Source organism: Pleurodeles waltl, chromosome 6 (genome assembly GCF_031143425.1).
Source record: "Pleurodeles waltl isolate 20211129_DDA chromosome 6, aPleWal1.hap1.20221129, whole genome shotgun sequence".
NCBI classification, from domain to species: Eukaryota; Metazoa; Chordata; class Amphibia; order Caudata; family Salamandridae; genus Pleurodeles; species Pleurodeles waltl.
The window spans coordinates 84,084,410-84,094,510 of NC_090445.1; the positions used below are offsets into that span (position 1 = coordinate 84,084,410).

Sequence of the window (10,101 nt, forward strand, 5' to 3'; positions counted from 1 at the left end):
CCTTTTTCAGATATTTTGCTGAGGCTTAAAACTACACACACACACACACATCCTGCAGTTTGCCTCACGAATCCCACAGGACTCCACACAACGCAGCACTTCCCGCCCTGGGAGGCGCCGCTGGGAGCGGTCCTAGGCCGAGCCTTTCCTGCGCCCTTTTCTAGCCTGAGCCGCCCGTGCTTAGAGCGAGCTCGGAGTCCGCTCCGGTCCGTCCTGTCCACCTCCATCCTTTCAAAATGAGGAGTTTTACGGTCTCATCCCGGCTGGTGTTATGATTAAAGTAGGTATGAAAACTACTTTATGTCTGCAGCAGGATTTGATCACAGGACTGGGGAAGATACTGCTTTTGAATGTGGCACCTTACACCGCTCAGCCATTCCGGCAGCCTCCGGAAAACAGCTCTGGAGGCTGACTGCCACCTCGCGAAACATTGAGAGTTCACACTGTTCTCTACTGGACATTTAAGTATGTGCCCAGAGACAGGTTGAGAGGACAGATGCATGTATGTACCAGAGTGAGCTACAGAGAGACTGATGAGGACATAAGACTGGGGTAGAGCGAGAGATGGAGAAAGAGAAAGGTGCCTGTGTCGAGTCAGCAGCAGAGAAAATGAAACAAAGGGGCCTCCTGGGATAACCACACACTACTTCCTCACAAAGAACACACAGAGGGTGTGTGAAATGACATAGGACCAGCAGCCCGGCTAGCTCAGTCGGTAGAGCATGAGACTCTTAATCTCAGGGTCGTGGGTTCAAGCCCCACGTTGGGCGTGATGCTTTTTAAAGCCTTTTTCATTTTCGGGTTTAACATTAACTCTCACCTTTTTCAGATATTTCGCTGAGGCTTAAAACTACACACACACACATCCTGCAGTTTGCCTCACGATTCCCACAGGACTCCACACAACGCAGCACTTCCCGCCCTGGGAGGCGCCGCTGGGAGCGGTCCTAGGCCGAGCCTTTCCTGCGCCCTTTCCTAGCCTGAGCCGCCCGCGCTTACAGCGAGCTCGGAGTCCGCTCCGGTCCGTTCTGTCCCCCCCATCCTTTCAAAAAGAGGAGTTTAAGGTCTCATCCCCGCTGGTGTTATGATTAAAGTAGGTATGAAAACTACTTTATGTCAGCAGCGGGATTTGACCACGGGACTGGGGAAGACACTGCTCTTAAATGTAGCACCTTACACCACTCGGCCATTCCGGCAGCCTCCGGAACACGGCTCTGGAGGCTGACTGCCACCTCGCGAAACAGGGAGAGTTCACACTCTTCTCTACTGGACATTTAAGCATGTGCCCAGAGACAGGTTGAGAGGACAGATTCATGTATGTACCAGAGTGAGCTCCAGAGAGACTGATGGGGACATAAGACTGGGGTAGAGCGAGAGATGGAGAAAGAGAAAGGTGCCTGTGTCGAGTCAGCAGCAGAGAAAATGAAACAAAGGGGCCTTCTGGGATAACCACACACTACTTCCTCACAAAGAACACACAGAGGGTGTGTGAAACGACAAAGACACAGCAGCCCGGCTAGCTCAGTCGGTAGCGCATGAGACTCTTAATCTCAGGGTCGTGGGTTTGAGCCCCAGGTTGGCCGTGATGCTTTTTAAAGGCTTCTCCATTTTCGGGTTTAACATTAACTCTCACCTTTTTCAGATATTTCGCTGAGGCTTAAAACTACACACACACACATCCTGCAGTTTGCCTCACGATTCCCAAAGGACTCCACACAACGCAGCACTTCCCGCCCTGGGAGGCGCCGCTGGGAGCGGTCCTAGGCCGAGCCTTTCCTGCGCCCTTTCCTAGCCTGAGCCGCCCGTGCTTACAGCGAGCTCGGAGTCCGCTCCGGTCCGTCCTGTCCCCCCCCATCCTTTCAAAAAGAGGAGTTTAAGGTCTCATCCCCGCTGGTGTTATGATTAAAGTAGGTATGAAAACTACTTTATGTCAGCAGCAGGATTTGACCACGGGACTGGGGAAGATACTGCCCTTGAATGTGGCGCCTTACACCGCTCAGCCATTCCGGCAGCCTCCGGAACACGCCTCTCGAGGCTGACTGCCACCTCGCGAAACAGGGAGAGTTCACACTCTTCTCTACTGGACATTTAAGCATGTGCCCAGAGACAGGTTGAAAGGACAGATGCATGTATGTACCAGAGTGAGCTCCAGAGAGACTGATGAGGACATAAGACTGGGGTAGAGCGAGAGATGGAGAAAGAGAAAGGTGCCTGTGTCGAGTCAGCAGCAGAGAAAATGAAACAAAGGGGCCTCCTGGGATAACCACACACTACTTCCTCACAAAGAACACACAGAGGGTGTGTGAAATGACATAGGTACAGCAGCCCGGCTAGCTCAGTCGGTAGAACATGAGACTCATAATCTCAGGGTCGTGGGTTCAAGCCCACGTTGGGCGTGATGCTTTTTAAAGGCTTCTCCATTGTCGGGTATAATATTAACTCTCACCTTTTTCAGATATTTCGCTGAGGCTTAAAACTACACACACACACACATCCTACAGTTTGCCTCACAATTCCCACAGGACTCCACACAATGTAGCACTTCCAGCCCTGGGAGGTGCCGCTGGGAGCGGTCCTAGGCCGAGCCTTTCCTGCGCCCTTTCCTAGCCTGAGCCGCCCGCGCTTACAGCGAGCTCGGAGTCCGCTCCGGTCCGTCCTGTCCCCCCCCATCCTTTCAAAAAGAGGAGTTTAAGGTCTCATCCCCGCTGGTGTTATGATTAAAGTAGGTATGAAAACTACTTTATGTCAGCAGCGGGATTTGACCACGGGACTGGGGAAGATAATGCTCTTAAATGTAGCACCTTACACCACTCGGCCATTCCGGCAGCCTCCGGAACACGGCTCTGGAGGCTGACTGCCACCTCGCGAAACAGGGAGAGTTCACACTCTTCTCTACTGGACATTTAAGTATGTGCCCAGAGACAGGTTGAGAGGACAGATGCATGTATGTACCAGAGTGAGCTAAAGAGAGACTGATGAGGACATAAGACTGGGGTAGAGCGAGAGATGGAGAAAGAGAAAGGTGCCTGTGTCGAGTCAGCAGCAGAGAAAATGAAACAAAGGGGCCTCCTGGGATAACCACACACTACTTCCTCACAAAGAACACACAGAGGGTGTGTGAAATGTCATAGGCACAGCAGCCTGGCTAGCTCAGTCGGTAGAGCATGAGACTCTTAATCTCAGGGTCGTGGGTTCGAACCCCACGTTGGGCGTGATGCTTTTTAAAGGCTTTTCCATTTTCGGGTTTAACATTAACTCTCACCTTTTTCAGATATTTAGCTGAGGCTTAAAGCTACACACACACACATCCTGCAGTTTGCCTCACGATTCCCACAGGACTCCACACAACACAGCACTTCCCGCCCTGGGAGGCGCCGCTGGGAGCGGTCCTAGGCCGAGCCTTTCCTGCGCCCTTTCCTAGCCTGAGCCGCCCGTGCTTACAGTGAGCTCTGAGTCCACTCCGGTCCGTCCTGTCCCCCCCCCATCCTTTCAAAAAGAGGAGTTTAAAGTCAATACCCCACTGGTGTTATGATTAAAGTAGGTATGAAAACTACTTTATGTGGGCAGCGGGATTTCATCACAGGACTGGGGAAGATACTGCTCTTGAATGTGGAGCCTTACACCGCTCGGCCATTCCGGCAGCCTGCGGAACACGGCTCTGGAGGCTGACTGCCACCTCGCGAAACAGGGAGAGTTCACACTGTTCTCTACTGGACATTTAAGTATGTGCCCAGAGACAGGTTGAGAGGACAGATGCATGTATGTACCAGAGTGAGCTCCAGAGAGACTGATGGGGACATAAGACTGGGGTAGAGCGAGAGATGGAGAAAGAGAAAGGTGCCTGTGTCGAGTCAGCAGCAGAGAAAATGAAACAAAGGGGCCTCCTGGGATAACCACACACTACTTCCTCACAAAGAACACACAGAGGGTGTGTGAAATGACATAAGCACAGCACCCCGGCTAGCTCAGTCGGTAGAACATGAGACTCTTAATCTCAGGGTCGTGGGTTCGAGCTCCACGTTGGGTGTGATGCTTTTTAAAGGCTTCTCCATTTTCGGGTTTAACATTAACTCTCACCTATTTCAGATATTTTGCTGAGGCTTAAAACTACACACACACACACATCCTGCAGTTTGCCTCACGATTCCCACAGGACTCCACACAACGCAGCACTTCCCGTCCTGGGAGGCGCCGCTGGGAGCGGTCCTAGGCCGAGCCTTTCCTGCGCCCTTTCCTAGCCTGAGACGCCCGTGCTTACAGCGAGATCTGAGTCCGCTCCGGTCCGTCCTGTCCCCCCCCATCCTTTCAAAAAGAGGAGTTTAAAGTCTAATCCCCGCTGGTGTTATGATTAAAGTAGGTATGAAAACTACTTTATGTCGGCAGCGGGATTTCATCATGGGACTGGGGAGGATACTGCTCTTGAATGTGGCGCCTTACACCGCTCGGCCATTCCGGCAGCCTGCGGAACACGGCTCTGGAGGCTGACTGCCACCTCGCAAAACAGGGAGAGTTCACACTGTTCTCTACTGGACATTTAAGTATGTGCCCAGAGACAGGTTGAGAGGACAGATGCATGTATGTACCAGAGTGAGCTCCAGAGAGACTGATGGGGACATAAGACTGGGGTAGAGCGAGAGATGGAGAAAGAGAAAGGTGCCTGTGTCGAGTCAGCAGCAGAGAAAATGAAACAAAGGGGCCTCCTGGGATAACCACACACTACTTCCTCACAAAGAACACACAGAGGGTGTGTGAAATGACATAGGCACAGCAGCCTGGCTAGCTCAGTAGGTAGAGCATGAGACTCTTAATCTCAGGGTCTTTGGTTCGAACCCCAGATTGGGCGTGATACTTTTTAAAGGGTTTAACATTAACTCTCACCTTTTACAGATATTTCGCTGAGGCTTAAAACTACACACACACACATCTTACAGTTTGCCTCACGATTCCCACAGGACTCCACACAACGCAGCACTTCCCGCCCTGGGAGGCGCCGCTGGGAGCGGTCCTAGGCCGAGCCTTTCCTGCGCCCTTTCCTAGCCTGAGCCGCCCGTGCTTACAGCGAGATCTGAGTCCGCTCCGGTCCGTCCTGTCCCCCCCCATCCTTTCAAAAAGAGGAGTTTAAAGTCTAATCCCCGCTGGTGTTATGATTAAAGTAGGTATGAAAACTACTTTATGTCGGCAGCGGGATTTCATCACGGGACTGGGGAGAATACTGCTCTTGAATGTGGCGCCTTACACTGCTCGGCCATTCCGGCAGCCTGCGGAACACGGCTCTGGAGGCTGACTGCCACCTCGCAAAACAGGGAGAGTTCACACTGTTCTCTACTGGACATTTAAGTATGTGCCCAGAGACAGGTTGAGAGGACAGATGCATGTATGTACCAGAGTGAGCTCCAGAGAGACTGATGGGGACATAAGACTGGGGTAGAGCGAGAGATGGAGAAAGAGAAAGGTGCCTGTGTCGAGTCAGCAGCAGAGAAAATGAAACAAAGGGGCCTCCTGGGATAACCACATACTACTTCCTCACAAAGAACACACAGAGGGTGTGTGAAATGACATAGGCACAGCAGCCTGGCTAGCTCAATCGGTAGAGCATGAGACTCTTAATCTCAGGGTCGTGGGTTCGAGCCCCATGTTGGGTGTGATGCTTTTTAAAGGCTTCTCCATTTTCGGGTTTAACATTAACTCTCACCTTTTTCAGATATTTCGCTGAGGCTTAAAACTACACACACACACACATCCTACAGTTTGCCTCACGATTCGCACAGGACTCCACACAACGCAGCACTTCCCGCCCTGGGAGGCGCCGCTGGGAGCGGTCCTAGGCCGAGCCTTTCCTGCGCCCTTTCCTACCCTGAGCTGCCCGTGCTTACAGCGAGCTAAGAGTCCGCTCCGGTCCGTCCTGTCCCCCCCCCATTCCTTTCAAAAAGTGGAGTTTAAGGTCTCATCCCCGCTGGTGTTATGATTAAAGTAGGTATGAAAACAACTTTATGTCGGCAGCGGGATTTGATTACGGGACTGGGGAAGATACTGCTCTTGAATGTGGGGCCTTACACCGCTCGGCCATTCCGGCAGCGCCCGGAACACGGCTCTGGAGGCGGACTGCCACCTCGCAAAACAGGGAGAGTTCACACTGTTCTCTACTGGACATTTAAGTATGTGCCCAGAGACAGGTTGAGAGAACAGATGCATGTATGTACCAGAGTGAGCTCCAGAGAGACTGATGGGGACATAAGACTGGTGTAGAGCGAGAGATGGAGAAAGAGAAAGGTGACTGTGTCGAGTCAGCAGTAGAGAAAATGAAACAAAGGGGCCTCCTGGGATAACCACACACTACTTCCTCACAAAGAACACACAGAGGGTGTGTGAAATGACATAGGCACAGCAGCCTGGCTAGCTTAGTCGGTAGAGCATGAGACTCTTATTCTCCGGGTCGTTGGTTCGAGCCTTTTTTTTGGGCGTGTTGCTTTTTAAAGGCTTCTCCATTTTCGGGTTTAACATTAACTCTCACCTTTTTCAGATATTTCGCTGAGGCTTAAAACTACACACACACACATCCTGCAGTTTGCCTCACGATTCCCACAGGACTCCACACAACGCAGCACTTCCCGTCCTGGGAGGCGCCGCTGGGAGCGGTCCTAGGCCGAGCCTTTCCTGCGCCCTTTCCTAGCCTGAGCCGCCCGTGCTTACAGCGAGCTCGGAGTCCGCTCCGGTCCGTCCTGTCCCCCCCCATCCTTTCAAAAAGAGGAGTTTAAAGTCTCATCCCCACTGGTGTTATGATTAAAGTAGGTATGAAAACTACTTTATGTCGGCAGCGGGATTTCATCACGGGACTGGGGAGGATACTGCTCTTGAATGTGGCGCCTTACACCGCTCGGCCATTCCGGCAGCCTGCGGAACACGGCTCTGGAGGCTGACTGCCACCTCGCAAAACAGGGAGAGTTCACACTGTTCTCTACTGGACATTTAAGTATGTGCCCAGAGACAGGTTGAGAGGACAGATGCATGTATGTACCAGAGTGAGCTCCAGAGAGACTGATGGGGACATAAGACTGGGGTAGAGCGAGAGATGGAGAAAGAGAAAGGTGCCTGTGTCGAGTCAGCAGCAGAGAAAATGAAACAAAGGGGCCTCCTGGGATAACCACACACTACTTCCTCACAAAGAACACACAGAGGGTGTGTGAAATGACATAGGCACAGCAGCCTGGCTAGCTCAGTCGGTAGAGCATGAGACTCTTAATCTCAGGGTCTTCGGTTCGATCCCCAGATTGGGTGTGATACTTTTTAAAGGGTTTAACATTAACTCTCACCTTTTTCCGATATTTCGCTGAGGCTTAAAACTACACACACACACATCCTACAGTTTGCCTCACGATTCCCACAGGACTCCACACAACGCAGCACTTCCCGCCCTGGGAGGCGCCGCTGGGAGCGGTCCTAGGCCGAGCCTTTCCTGCGCCCTTTCCTAGCCTGAGCCGCCCGTGCTTACAGCGAGCTCAGAGTCCGCTCCGGTCAGTCCTGTCCCCCCCCCCATTCCTTTCAAAAAGTGGAGTTTAAGGTCTCATCCCCGCTGGTGTTATGATTAAAGTAGGTATGAAAACGACTTTATGTCGGCAGCGGGATTTGATTACGGGACTGGGGAAAATACTGCTTTTGAATGTGGGGCCTTACACCGCTCGGCCATTCCGGCAGCACCCGGAACACGGCTCTGGAGGCGGACTGCCACCTCGCAAAACAGGGAGAGTTCACACTGTTCTCTACTGGACATTTAAGTATGTGCCCAGAGACAGGTTGAGAGAACAGATGCATGTATGTACCAGAGTGAGCTCCAGAGAGACTGATGGGGACATAAGACTGGTGTAGAGCGAGAGATGGAGAAAGAGAAAGGTGACTGTGTCGAGTCAGCGGTAGAGAAAATGAAACAAAGGGGCCTCCTGGGATAACCACACACTACTTCCTCACAAAGAACACACAGAGGGTGTGTGAAATGACATAGGCACAGCAGCCTGGCTAGCTTAGTCGGTAGAGCATGAGACTCTTATTCTCCGGGTCGTTGGTTCGAGCCCTTTTTTTGGGCGTGTTGCTTTTTAAAGGCTTCTCCATTTTCGGGTTTAACATTAACTCTCACCTTTTTCAGATATTTCGCTGAGGCTTAAAACTACACACACACACATCCTGCAGTTTGCCTCACGATTCCCACAGGACTCCACACAACGCACCACTTCCCGCCCTGGGAGGCGCCGCTGGGAGCGCACCTAGGCCGAGCCTTTCCTGCGCCCTTTCCTAGCCTGAGCCGCCCGTGCTTACAGCGAGCTCGGATTCCGCTCTGGTCCGTCCTGTCCCCCCCCATCCTTTCAAAAAGAGGAGTTTAAGGTCTCATCCCCGCTGGTGTTTTGATTAAAGTAGGTATGAAAACTACTTTAAGTTGGCAGCTGGATTTAATCACAGGACTGTGGAAGATACTGCTCTTGAATGTGGCACCTTACACCACTCGGCCATTTCGGCAGCCTCCGGAAAACGGCTCTGGAGGCTGACTGCCACCTCGCGAAACAGGGAGAGTTCACGCTGTTCTCTACTGGACATTTAAGTATGTACCCAGAGACAGGTTGAGAGGACAGATGCATGTATGTACCAGAGTGAGCTCCAGAGAGACTGATGGGGACATAAGACTGGGGTAGAGCGAGAGATGGAGAAAGAGAAAGGTGCCTGTGTCGAGTCAGCAGCAGAGAAAATGAAACAAAGGGGCCTCCTGGGATAACCACACACTACTTCCTCACAAAGAACACACAGAGGGTGTGTGAAATGACATAGGCACAGCAGCCCGGCTAGCTCAGTTGGTAGAGCATGAGACTCTTAATCTCAGGGTCGTGGGTTTGAGCCCCATGTTGGGTGTTATGCTTTTTAAAGGCTTCTCCATTTTCGGGTTTAACACTAACTCTCACCTTTTTCAGATATTTCGCTGAGGCTTAAAACTACACACACACACATCCTGCAGTTTGCCTCACGATTCCCACAGGACTCCACACAACGCAGCACTTCCCGTCCTGGGAGGCGCCTCTGGGAGCGGTCCTAGGCCGAGCCTTTCCTGCGCCCTTTCCTAGCCTGAGCCACCCGTGCTTACAGCGAGCTCGGAGTCCGCTCCGGTCCGTCCTGTCCCCCCACCCCATCCTTTCAAAAAGAGGAGTTTAACGTCTCATCCCCACTGGTGTTATGATTAAAGTAGGTATTAAAACTACTTTATGTCAGCAACGGGATTTGATCAAAGGACTGGGTAAGATACTGCTTTTGAATGTGGCACCTTACACCGCTCGGCCATTCCGGCAGCCTCCAGAACACAGCTCTGGAGGCTGACTGCCACCTCTCGAAACAGGGAGAGTTCACACTGTTCTCTACTGGACATTTAAGTATGTGCCCAGAGACAGGTTGAGAGGACAGATGCATTTATGTACCAGATTGAGCTCCAGAGAGACTGATGGGGACATAAGACTGGGGTAGAGCGAAAGATGGAGAAAGAGAAAGGTGCCTGTGTCGAGTCAGCAGCAGAGAAAATGAAACAAAGGGGCCTCCTGGGATAACCACACACTACTTCCTCACAAAGAACACACACAGGGTGTGTGAAATGACATAGACACAGCAGCCCAGCTAGCTCAGTCGGTTGAGCATGAGACTCTTAATCTCAGGGTTGTGGGTTCGAGCCCCACGTTGGGCGTGATGCCTTTTTAAAGGCTTCTCCTGTCAAAATGAGGATTTTAAGGTCACCCCCCATTCATACCATATTAAGGTATGAAAACTGTCCCCCCACCTTTTCTTTCAAAAAGACGAGTTTAAGGTCTCATCCACGCTGGTGTTATGATTAAAGTAGGTATGAAAACTACTTTATGTCGACAGCGGGATTTGATCACAGGACTGGGGAAAATACTGCTCTTGAAAGTGGCGCATTACACCGCTCGGCCATTCCGACAGCCTCCGGAACACGGCTCTGGAGGATGACTGCCACCTCGCGAAACAGGGAGAGTTCACACTGTTCTCTACTGGACATTTAAGTATGTGCCCAGAGACAGGTTGAGAGGACAGATGCATGTATGTACCAGAGTGAGCTCC

At 51.8% G+C, this 10,101-nt stretch overlaps 2 non-coding genes across 2 annotated transcripts; both read left to right on the top strand.

Annotated features, from left to right (window-relative positions):
- Positions 1-697: 697 nt before the first annotated feature.
- On the top strand, positions 698-770 carry TRNAK-CUU (transfer RNA lysine (anticodon CUU)). The gene has a single exon. It is a non-coding gene; the product is annotated as a tRNA-Lys (tRNA).
- A 2,369-nt stretch (positions 771-3,139) lies between these two features.
- TRNAK-CUU (transfer RNA lysine (anticodon CUU)) lies at positions 3,140-3,212 on the top strand. The gene has a single exon. It is a non-coding gene; the product is annotated as a tRNA-Lys (tRNA).
- The last annotated feature ends 6,889 nt before the right edge of the window (positions 3,213-10,101 follow it).